General features: G+C 55.9%; 1 protein-coding gene across 1 annotated transcript in view; it reads right to left on the bottom strand.

Annotated features, from left to right (window-relative positions):
• MPPED1 (metallophosphoesterase domain containing 1) overlaps positions 1-12474 on the bottom strand; it is a gene marked incomplete at both ends in the record, with an annotated part of 66999 nt that overhangs the window by 13263 nt on the left and 41262 nt on the right. The window lies entirely within an intron of this gene.

Raw genomic sequence — 12474 nt, forward strand, 5'->3', positions numbered from 1 at the left:
ACGGCCTTTCAGGAGCCTGATCAACTCTATCTCAAGCACAGGTGCCCCCTCTCCACCTGACACCCTGTGCCCGTTCCTCCAGGGAGGCCCAGGCCAAATCCCCCAGGACTCCCTCACGCCCGACAGAAGGCTCAGCTCGGGTGGCTTTCAGGGAAGGTGCGCCCAAGGCGTGCATGAGTGAAACAGGACCGCACAGGCAGGTGCTCTGCCTGGCAGGCAGCTGGGAAGGACTGTACATTATTAGCACCCCTGCATTTTACCCTCCTAGTGGGAGCCCTACCCCAGGAACCCTGACAGTCTAGCCCCAGGACTGCATCAACAAGAACAGTGAGACTCCCCCGAGGTGCGTCCCGCCCCTCTCACCTGCCCGGAGCCTGCCCAGGTGGGCTCGTGCGCCCATTTCACAGCTGAGACCTCAGAGGTGGACCCAGACCCAGACCCGGAGGCGCTCACACCCTTTGCAACACCCTGACCCTCAGGAAGGCTCACGTCCCCTGGGGTCCCTCCCTGCCCCCCAGCCAGCCCATTCTCTGGGGTGGGGTTCAGAGGGCAGGAACTCTGCTGCCTGCCGGACCCTCGGCCACCACGAGCCCTTTGAGGGACAAAAGGTTCCAGGGCCAAAGGCCCCTGTGAGCCAGGCGCTTCCCGTTTCTCCTTGCTTCCGCCCTACACGGGAAGCTGCCGCAGCTCCGAGTGCGCCAGGGGCCAGGCCATGGCCAGCTGTGAGCCTCAGGCGAGAGTGACACCTGCCACTGGCCCTGGGTCCCCAGCATCCCAGTGAGGCTGTGACCCCATTCTGCAGCCATGGAAACCGAGGCTCAGGGAGGCAGGGACCAAGCGACCCATGCCGGCCGAGAACAGCTGCCGGTGAGGCCGCCCCATCTCCTGGGGATGCCCCGCCTCGGAGCCGCCTGTCACCTGCCCAGCCGGGACAGGGCTTGCCTGGCCTCCTCCCCCTGAGGGAGGTGGGTGACGGGGCTCCGCCGCCGCCTGGCCAGGCTGCCGAGGGCAGGTCTGTGCGGAGCCGCGCGCATCCCCAGCCGCACACCTCAGGGCTCCCAACCACGGTCGCCAGTCAGCAGCAAGATGAGGACCGGGCCCTCCTGCGCATCCCCGCCCCGCCACGTGCAGGCCGTTCATCTTTTGTTTCGTGAGGCTCCGCAGCCAGGAGAAAGCAGACGATTGGTTCCAAACATCCATGTCCTGTAGAATGGCGTGCACAGGTGCGGAGGGGCCGTCCAGAAAGAAAGCACGGCAGCACAGACTCAGAAGGCTCCGGAGACTCGGAGGAAGGAAGAAAGGAAGGGAAGGGGCAAAAGAGAAGCCTGTGTGTGCACACGTGTGCGCATGCGTGTGTGCGTGTGTGTGAGTGTGTGCCTGTGTGTCTGCGCCCGTGCCCGCACAGAGGCCAGACCCAGGCCAGGCGGGGATCCTTCAGTGCAAGACAGGTGACCGACAGGCAACTCCTGGCTGCACCTGGCTCTGGACGGGACAGCGCGGGACCCTGGCCCTCGTCCCTGTCCCTCCCCGTCTCACCTCTCACACAGAGGCAGGACAGGGCTCAGGAGGAATTCGTCACAGATCGGGCAGGAGTCTGGGAGCCTGACCCGCTGTGCCTGGGTTCTGCAGCCCGGCAGCTGCCCCTGCCCTGGCGGAGACCCCTGCTCCCCGAGCTGATCCCGGCTGCCTCTTCGTGAGGCCGAGAACTCCACAGAAGATGGATGGAAGAGCCCGCCCTGCCCTCTGCTGGGCAGGCTGGAAGGGCAGTTGTGGGAGCAGCTCCAGAGGCGGCTGGCTGTGTCCACCGCAGCAGGGACTGGGCCGGGGAAGGTCTCTTTGGTTCCGCTTCCTGAACAACTGGGGCTGGGGCGGGGGCACGGCCCAGGCTGAAACCTCCCAGAAACAGATAATACGTAACAATGACCACTTTCAAGGCCTGGGGGACCTGGGGGGGTCCTCAAGGCCAAGAGGTGGCCTCGGCCAGTTACAGGCAGGGAAGTGGACCTGAGACGCCTCTGTGGAAGGACTCCAAGAAAAGAAAAGAGCGGGATGGAAATGGCTGCCCGCTGGCACGGGGCAGGGTGCTCTGCCAGAGGGGGAAGACCCCACCCCGGCCTTTCCAGGGGCCCTCGCCAGGGCACCTGCACGATCCAGAAAGTCCTAAACCAAGAAACTCACAGACAATGCTCCCTATGGGGCACACCCATAGACCAAGACAGACACAAATGCCTCTGAGGGGCACCCCCAAACTGGGCTACACCCACACCAGGCCCTGCCCCCTACCGGACACCCAGGACTCCCCTGGAGAGAGACTCCAGGAATGTGAGTATAATCCCAACATCACACCAGCCCAAAGCCTCAGGAAGAGGCTGCAGAGACACAAAGAAAGATTTAAAATTAACTGGGGTTCTCATCTATAAAATGGACGCATGACCCCACCTGCGCAGCTTCATGGGTAGAACTTAAAAAAAAAGTTTCAAAATAAAATAGCCAGGCATATGGGTGCACACTTGGAATCCGGGAGGCTGAGACAGGAGGATTGCAGATTCGAGGACAGCCTTTCATCAACCTGGTGAGACCCAGGTTCAAAATTAAAATGATGTAGTGATAGGGGGTGGTAGCTTGGAGGTAGAATGCCCCCAAGTCCAATCCTCGGTGCCACAGAATTAATAAAATAAGGATCTGGGTGCAGACTGGAGGTAGGATTTCCCTGGGCTCAAACCTCAGTGCCCAAAAATAAATAAACAAATAAATAAAAGAAAGAAACTAGCCAGGTGTGATGGCGCAGGCCAGAGGTTAGTAATCCCAGTACTTGAGAGGCGGAGACAGGAGGATCACATGTTCAAGGTCAGCCTTGGCAATTTAATGAGGCCCTCAGCAACTTAGTGATATCCTGTTTTGAAATAAAAGAGCTGGGTGTGTAGCTCAGTGGTAGAGCATCCCTGGATTTAATCATCAGTCCCCACCCCTTAAAAAATATAAAAAGATTTAAAATGTTTATTTTTGTTTTGTAAACAATACGCTTTTTTTTTTTTTTTTTTTGCAGTACTGGAGATAGAACCCAGGGGCATTCTACCTCCAAGCTACACCCCAGCCCTACTTTTTTATTCTTTATTTTGAAACAGGGTCTCACTGAGTTGCAGAGGGCCTCACTAAGTAGCTGAGGCTGTCCTCGAACCATGAACCTCCTGTCTCAGCCTCCCAAATGCTGGGATTGCAAGCGTGCGCCACCATGCCTGGCTTTAAAATGTTTCTTAAGACAAAGGATGAAGGGGTTTGAGTCAGGAGCTCAGCAGAGTCCCAACCCCGCCTGGGGGGCCTCCAGCCTGGGCTCACAGGGCTTCCGGAAAGGAAGGCTCACTGGGCGGCCTTGGAGCCAGGCGGGTGGCGGTCCCAGGCAGAGCCGGCCTTACCAGTGTCCCTTCGGCAGGCAGCCATGCAGGTGACAGCCAGGGCCACAGTGCTACCTCAGGACCTGCCCGTCAGGAACCCGGCCACCCTGCAGCTCAAGCCCAGGACTCGGCCCCACCCTGGCAAGAAGCCTATGAGGGGCTGGGGCTCAGACGCCCCCGGACTCTTCCTCTGTAAGATGCCTTTCACAGAGCAAAAGGAAGCAGTGCAGGGCCTCGCTGGGCGCAGCCAGGATGGGCTCCCAGCCTTCCACCCACTCCTCCGCCGTTCCTGCGGGACCTTGCTAAGCGAGCCACTTTCCTTCCCGGGCCTCAGTCACCTCATCTGTAAAACGGCGACAAGGGCAGAGACCTCACTGCTGTCCTGATTGGAGGAGCCGAAACGCAGCCGCTCGGGACCAGGAAAGAGGCTACTCTTCCTGCGCTCACAGGGATGACAGCCCTGAGCACCCTCGGGGACACACAGCTTCCTGGCTGCTCTGCCCCGCCCGCCCCAAACAACAGACCACAAAGGCATTGAAGGGCACATCAAAGACAGATGCCAGCTGCCCCCGACGTGCTCCCGGGGCCACCAGCCGCGGCCCCACGCCTTGCCGGCCGCTCTGCCCACAGCCCCCGGCCCCACCTCTGGGCATCACAGACAGCCACGCAGGGTGTGACTGTCCCCGCGTGCCCAGCAACGCAGCCCCGGGCTGCGCAGGCCCGGAGGTCAAGGGGCCTGGCTCCATCGTCCTTTCACAGAAGCCCAAGATTCTGGCCCGAGTCACATGCCTGGGACCCACCCACCAGGCAGGACACGCCGTCTGGCCTCGCGGGGCCCCTGGATGATGGAGGACGGCTGGTCTCTGGGGCCCTGGCTCCCGGGGACAGGTGAGGAGACCCCTGCCTGGCCCCGAGGTCCGGCCCTGCCTGGAGCCAGCAGAACCGCCAATCTGAGAATCAGGATCCGAGCCCAGACGCCCCGCCCCAGGCCCAGCAGCCACTTCTCAGAGTCTAATGTCTCAGCAGGTTTCGATTCCTTCTTTCAAAATACCAGAAGTAATGAGACCAGATGGACGCGCTGCATGCCAATGCCACTCTCTCCCTCACGCCTCTCTTTAAAAAATCAAGGCCGCTTTCAGTTAAATGAGAACAAAAAATGCATCCAAAACCCATAAATGAATACGGTATGTATACGGATTTTTTTTAAGCACTTGGGATTTTGTAACAGCTGAGCTCTTTTTCTTCTGCAGTCAGTTCCGGCTCCCTTCCCCTCCGCTCTCTCGGCGAGGGCCGGATGCCCAGGCTGCACCCGAGGGGACCAGAAACGAGAAAAGGCTTCCCTGAACCCTGCGAAGTCGCAGCATAGACACAACTCTAGGGAGACGTCGGCCCCTTGCAGCCCGAGTGGGAGGACAGGGATCAAGGCTTCAGCCTGGGGTTCTGAGGATGGCGCATGGGGACTGGAGGCAGCTAGGTCTTGCGTAGAGAGCTCAGCACCCGAGAGTAGGAAGGAGCCCGCGAGCAAGGAGTCGGGTAGGTCTGGGAGGCGGCCCTGGAAAGGAGTGGGCGCCAGAAAGCCGGGCCAGGCTGACGTCAGCCACCTGCCCTGCCATCCATTAACTTATTCATTCAACAAACATGTATTATGATGAGCCAGACTTTGTACTGGGCACTGAAGTTGGGTCCAGGGATTCAATAAGAAAAACAGAGAGAGAGGCCGGGCGTCGTGGCGCACGCTTGTAATCCCCGCGCTTGGGAGGCAGAGACAGAAGGATCGTGCAGGTTCGAAGCCAGCCGCGCGCGCTGGCTTAGGAGACCCTGTTTCCAAATAAAAATGTAAAAATAGGTCTGGGAGTGTAGCCCAGAGGTAGAAGGGCTTCCAGGAACCCTAGTACCACCAGAGAGAGAGAGAGAGAGAGAGAGAGAGAGAGAGAGAGAGAGAGAGAGGGAGAGAGAGAAAGAAACAGAGATTGAGATTCAGGTCCCTGGCCTCAAAGAACTTCAGATATTCTAGTAGGGAAAAGAGATATTTAAAAAATCAACTCTCAGAGCAATTAAGACACTGCAGTCCTGTGCCTAGTGGACAGATGGTAGGAGAGAGAGTCCACCGTCAGACCCGTGTGTAGACAAAGGGACGGCGCAGGCCAGAGGACAAAGCTTCTCTGCACCGTGATGGGCAGGTGGTGTCCACATGGAGAGACCGAAATGAGATCCCTACCTCACACCGTCAGTGCCATCTGTGGCTCCCTCGCCGGCAGAAAGGAAAGCAGCGAGGTCCTGGAAGGTGCTACAGAAACAAACTTCATGGCGTCAGGAGAGGGAAGGTTTCTTCAACTGAACTCAAAAGCACTTCCCATGAGATGAAATCTTAAGATGTCGGATGACACCAAGCTAAGGGCTGTTCCTCTCACAGCTCCACGCAGAGAGCGGGGGCGGTCACAGAGGAGGAGTGTCCCCCTGGCGGCTGTCACTCACACTCAGACCACACAGAGCCTCTGTGAGCCAGTAAGGAAAGAAAAGCGGCCCTAATTTATTTATTTGGTGCTGGGGACTGGACCGAGGGGCATCCTACCTCCAAGCGATATCCCCAATCCTATTTTATTTTTCATTTTGAAACTGGGTCTCACAAAATTTCAGAGTGCCTCACTAAGTTGCTGAGGCTGGCCTCGAACCTATGGTCCTCCTGTCTCAGCCTCCCAAGTACCGAGATTACAGGCGTGCATCACATGCCCAACTCCAAATGTTTGTAAGTGGGAAGAAGACTTGAGCACTCCACCAAAGAGGAAATCTAGGTGACTAATAAACATAAAAGAGTCTCCACATCACTGATCATCAGGAGACGCGAATAAAAACCACGCTGGGACTGCAGCACCCGCCTGCCAGAGTAAATAAAATCCTAAATCCTTACACCAAGTGTTGGCAAGGACGCAAGGTAAGGTACTGCCGGCAGGGGGACTCGATAGGCAGAACCATTTCAAAGGCTGTTTAGTGGCTCTACTAGGACTGAAGTCCTGCATGATGTGACACTGGGCCACTCTGCTCTTCATTTCTAGGGCGTGTGTGTGTGTGTGTGTGTGTGCATGTGTGTGCGTGCATGCATATGTGTGCGTGCGTGCATATGTGTGTGCGCGCGTGTGCGCGTGCGTGTGTGCGTGCGTGCATGCGTGTGTGTGCACGTGTGTGTTTGCACATGCGTGTGTGCATTTGCGCGCGTGCGTGTGTGTGTGTGTGTGTGTGTGTGTGTGTGTGTGTGTAGCAGGCAGACATCCAGGAGTATCTACCTCCATACACTAAGAGACACACATAAGAACGTTCTTAGCATTTGTACTTAGAATAGCTCCAAACCAACGATTTGGTTCTAAATGCACTTAGAAACCGCAACACATTCATTTAGCGGATCCCATGGTGCAGACTGATCCATCTCGCGGCATCCAGAGTCCTGCACAGACCTGGCGCACGGCAGGCCGCGGTGGGCCTCAGGGCACGTGGCCTAGCAGGAGCAGTGCCCGCTGGATCTGGCCCACGGCTCCCAAGCAGGGTGTCTCCTGGCGGCAGTGCTCACGGGGAAGCTGACTGGCGGCTCTGCGTCTGTGTCCCGTGTCTCCTCTGTGAGGCTCCGCTGGGGAATGACCCCAGGAAAGCCCAGGTGTTGGCAAGGTGAGCACGTTCCGGGATGAAGGATTCAGTCAGGGCTCCAAACTCTTCAGTGGGTAAATGCACTGATAGATTAGTGACCTGGACTTACTGGGTGGTGACTGGGCAGGTGGGACATGGCTGGAGGTGGCCTTGAGGACCATACCTATCCCTGGCCACGTCCTGTCTCTCTCTGCCTCCAGCGGCCGTGAGCTGAGCCGCTCTCTTCTGCCCCCTCCTCCCGCCTTGGAGCCGGCCAACCATGGACCAGCCTCTGAAACCATGCACCAAAATAAATCTCTCCTCCTCTAAGTTGTGCTGGTTGGCTATTTTCATCACCGCAAAAAATAAGAACAATAAGAAAACAGACTAATATTCCTTATTAGCTTGCTTTGAAGTACCTTCAACAGTAAGGCCAGCCTGGTCATTCACTGCTGTCTCAAGTCTGGCTCTGAGAGACCTGCCCTGTGCGGGCTGTCCACGGGCAGGGGAACGGTGCCTTTTAAGGGCGAGGGGCTGCGAGGACCCCGGGCCCCGGCCGACCTCTGCTTGCACCCCTCATGACGAGCAGCTCGCTGCTTCTCCACGCCGTATTGGCTCTCCTCCAGGCTCCTGCCTGTGGAGGCTCCTGCTTTCCCGTCCCTCTGTGCCCCCCGCCCCCTGATCCCAAGGGCTGCACGGAACAGGTCTGCCCTGAGCCCAGTAAGCCTGCCAGCCCTCCTAGAACAGGCATGCTGGTGTTCACTCCACCCTGAGCCCCGCTGGCATAACCATTCTTGTAGAGCTGGAGAAGACCCTCGTGAACTCCATGTCAGCCAGTACATCAAGGCCACTTGCACACAAGTGACTTCTGGGTGGTACCCGCCCCCTCGCCTCGTGACATCTCCCCACAGGCTGACCACACACCAGCCTTAGGGAGGCCGCACGGCTCATCCAGGCACCTGCACAGCTCGCTGGCTGGCTGGACCTGACTCCTGAGCCCCAGGGCCTGCTCACCGCACAGGATCGCTGACTGGGGCGTGGGAGCCGCTCCCGGTGCCATCCTAGGCCCGAAGGACAGCAGACCTCAACAGCTGCGTGGCTTTCTAGGAGAGGGCCCCTCTGTGTCCCATAGGCAGGAGCTACATGTGCACAAACATACACACGTGCACATATGCACACAAAGGTACACATGCACACACATGCACAGGGCCAGAGCCCCTAGACTCCTCCTGGAGGGCCAGGGAGGTGCACCCTCATCCTGAGAGGACCCCAGAGGAGGCTGCTCTGCGCTGCAAGCCCAGTGCCCTGCTGCATGGCAGGGGACAGGACAGGGGTGATGGCCAAGGACCCAGGATCTTTCTGTTCCAGCTCCGGCCTCTGCCTCTGACTGACCCGACCAAGACCCCAGAGGTCACACAGTGCTGTGGTCCTCAGGATGTCCGGTGCCCTCCCAGCCTCCTGGCCTTGGCCCAGTTGTCCTCCGCCTGCATGCCCTTCCCCAGCTCCCCGAGCTGCCTCCCCAGGAGCCCCTGGACCTCGGCTCCCAGGGCCTCTCCATCACGGCGCTTACTCAACAGAGGAAGGGTGGCCACCTGCCTGTCTCCTGCACAAGGAAACCCCAGGAAGGCGGGTCTGCATTGCGGGTGGACACGGTTCCCTAGGGTCCAGCTCCGTCCAGGTGCTCAAGAAACTCCTGACAAACGAGTTACTGCGTTCAGGTGTGAGGTCAGAGGGCTGCGTTTCCCGGCAGGCCTCTTGGGGTGAGGCCAGGGTGCCTCCTACCGCTCTGCTGAGACGAAGCGGGCGGTCTGGGCCAGGGCGCTGCACGGCCCCACCCTGGAGCAGCTGTCAGAACAAGCCCTGTTCTCAGATGAGCCCCCCGCCCCACGACACCTTACAGCCACCTCGGAGGGGGGAGCTAAGCAAGAGGGGTTAAGTGACTGACTCAGAGTCACACAGCCCATAAGAGCTGAGGCCCAGGTTCAAAGTCAGGCAGTTTGGTTCCAAAACCATGTTCTTACCCTTTACAAAATATAACTTAAAAGAAGAACAAGATTTGTATGGAGGTAGGGGTTTATAATTCACCAGGAAGATCCAGTCCAGATTCCCTGCCTCGACTCGGGGCTCTTGCCTGCCGCACGTGCACCCTGGCTCTTGGCCTCCCAGCATGCCTGGCGCTCCCCAGGCTCTGCTCTGACTGGTCCCTCCGAGGATGCCCCTTCTGCTGACTGTCTACCTAGACTTCTCTGGGGCTCTCGGCCACATCCCTGTGGGTGGATCTGAACTCATCACGTACCCTGTGTGACCAGGGGCCTTTTCTGGGAGCTCACAGGCCACAAGAGGCTCCATAGAGATCCTGCATGTCCTCAGCACCAGGGCGAGGACTGAAGGCTCCAGCTGGGGCTCTGGGATAAGGGACAGCCCAGCACCCTCCTCTGCTCCATCAGAAAACCTTGGCACCACACACATCCTGAATGTTCCCGCAGCCTCTGACCACCAGGTGGTCGCTGGTGGTCAGCTACGGCTTTGTCAGCAGCAGCTTCTGTGAAGTCCCTCCTCCACTCGGGCCCCGTGTATCCCCAGTGGCCCTGCCACCTCCTGCCGCGAATGCCCTTCTCTCCCTTAGGCTCAGAGTGCCCACAGCCTCCAGGGAGCCATCCTTGGTCATGACACACTTGGAAGGATGTGTGGTCATTTGCCACCTGTTTTGCCCTGCCAGCACTAACTCCTGTGACCACTGCTGCTGGGCCTTGCTAGGCCGATCGATCTGTCCACCTGCAGGACAGGGAAATGTGTCATTCCTCACAGGGAGGATGAGTGAGGGTTCTGGAGCCTTCCGCCTAGAGCCCAGACTGCTGGGACCGCTCAGGCGCAATTTGCCTGTCACCGTCATCATGGCCTGGCCACTGTCTTAACCGGCCTCTGCGTCCTCACCATCGCTACCATCACCATCGTCACTGCTACAGTTTGGGATGTCGCCTTGAGTCCTTATTCTTAGCTAGTTTTGAAAAAATAGCTAGAACTGCTGCAAGCTTAAGCAAACTTTTTATATCTACAGGCAGAAAGGAAGGGACAGAGCAGTTAAAACACCACGTCGGAGACGGCGCGAGGGAGTGCCTCAAAAGCGAGGCACTGACGTCCTCAAGAGTGCAGTGTTTTTATAGGAATTCACTATCTCGCCCCTCCTATCCTGCTGGCCAGCCGTCTTTTCTCACCAAATGGCAAGTGCTGGCCTGTTGGTTACCTCTGCTGTGTGAGCCTTTGTGTGAGCCTTCTCTGTTAATCCTCACAAGGAGAGAGGGGTCTGACATCACTGAGGAGATGTGCTACTTAGTTGGCAAGATCGGGGGCTGCATGGTAGAAGCCCACTCTGTTCCCTGTTTATTTTTATTCTTTAAGTTTAGCGCTTGCACTGTCCACCTGTGTTGTTCGTATGTTCTCAGCATCCCCTCATCTCTCTGTTAGAAGCTACCATGTTAAAAGCTTGTTTTATAAAAAAGAAAAGAAAGACACAGGAATATAGTCTTTTGAAGTGTGGAGCCTTTTAAGTTTTAGGGCAATAACTATTTTGTGTTAGTAGTAATTATTCTGGGTTAATACAACTTGTTTTCCCAACTTTTAACTTTAGTCTAAACTTTTGTGAGAGTCTGCATGATTCTTTTCTGAGTGCAAGTGTCTGTAAATTCAGCATTCAGTGTTCAGCCTGACTGACAGCCAACTTTTAGGTGACCATGGTCAACCTTGACCAGAGTTCCTGGCTGACAGCTTAGAGACAGAGAAAAGGATTTTATTGTTCTGCCTAAGTATGAAACCTTGTTCTTATTAGCAATTAATACCGCCATTATTAGCAATCAATACAGGCACAATCCCCATCAGTCATCACCACCATACCACCATCATCACCACGATCACTGCCACCACCATAACTGTAGATACCACTGTCAGTATCACCATCCTCATCATCACCATCCTCATCGCCATCATTATCATCACCGTCAGCATCATCACCATTACCACCATCATCACTCTTACCTTCAACCACCACCACCATTACCACTGTCATAGTCATCACTTATCACCATCACCATGATTACCACTGTCATTATCACTACCATCACCATCGTCACCACCACCCCTGGCCTCAGCCTCAGCTCCACCATCACCATCATCACTATCACATCAGCTCATCATTATCACGATCACCACCACCACCACCATCATCACAACCATCACTCTATCACCATATCATCACCACCATCACCATCATCATCACTATCGCTTTATCATCACCACCACCACCACCATCACTGTCATTGTTACTGTCATCATGATCATGACCATTATCATTATCACCACCATCACCTCTACCACCACCACCATCATCGCCATCACCGTCACCATCACTGTTACTGTCATCAGATCATTATCATTATCACCATCACCATCATCACCACCATCATCACAATCATCATCACCTCCACCACCACCACCATCATCACCTCCACCACCACCACCATCATCGCCATCACCGTCACCATCACTGTTACTGTCATCAGATTATTATCATTATCACCATCACCATCATCACCTCCACCACCATCACCATCCCCATCACCATCGCCATCACTGTCACTGTCATCGTGATCATTATCATTATCACCATCACCATCATTACCACCAACATCACAATCATCACCTCCACCACCATCACCATCATCGCCACCATCATCACCTCCACCACCACCATCATCACCATCACCGTCACCATCACTGTTACTGTCATCAGATCATTATCATTATCACCATCACCATCATCACCACCATCATCACAATCATCATCACCTCCACCACCACCATCATCGACATCACTGTCACCATCACTGTTACTGTCATCAGATCATTATCATTATCACCATCACCATTATTACCACCATCATCACCTTCACCACCATCACCATCACCATCGCCATCACTGTTACTGTCATCGTGATCATTATCATTATCACCATCACCATCATCACCACCATCATCACAATCATCACCTCCACCACCATCACCATCATTACCTCCACCACCATCACCATCATCACCACCATCATCACCTCTACCACCATCACCATCATCACCACCATCATCACCTCCACCACCACCATCATCGCCATCACCGTCACCATCACTGTTACTGCCATCGTGATCATTATCATAGTCACCATCACCATCATCACCACCATCATCACAATCATCATCACCTCCACCACCATCACCATCACCACCATCATCACCTCCACCACCAGCACCATCACCATCACCGCACCATCACTGTTACCGTCATCGTGATCATTATCATTGTCACCATCACCATCATCATCATCATTATCACCACCACCAGCAGCATCACCATCATTATCACCATGACAGACACTACCATCCTCATCACTGGGGTCTCCATGGACACACTGACCTTCAC

Source organism: Muscardinus avellanarius (genome assembly GCF_963383645.1).
Source record: "Muscardinus avellanarius genome assembly, chromosome: 11".
NCBI lineage: Eukaryota > Metazoa > Chordata > Mammalia > Rodentia > Gliridae > Muscardinus > Muscardinus avellanarius.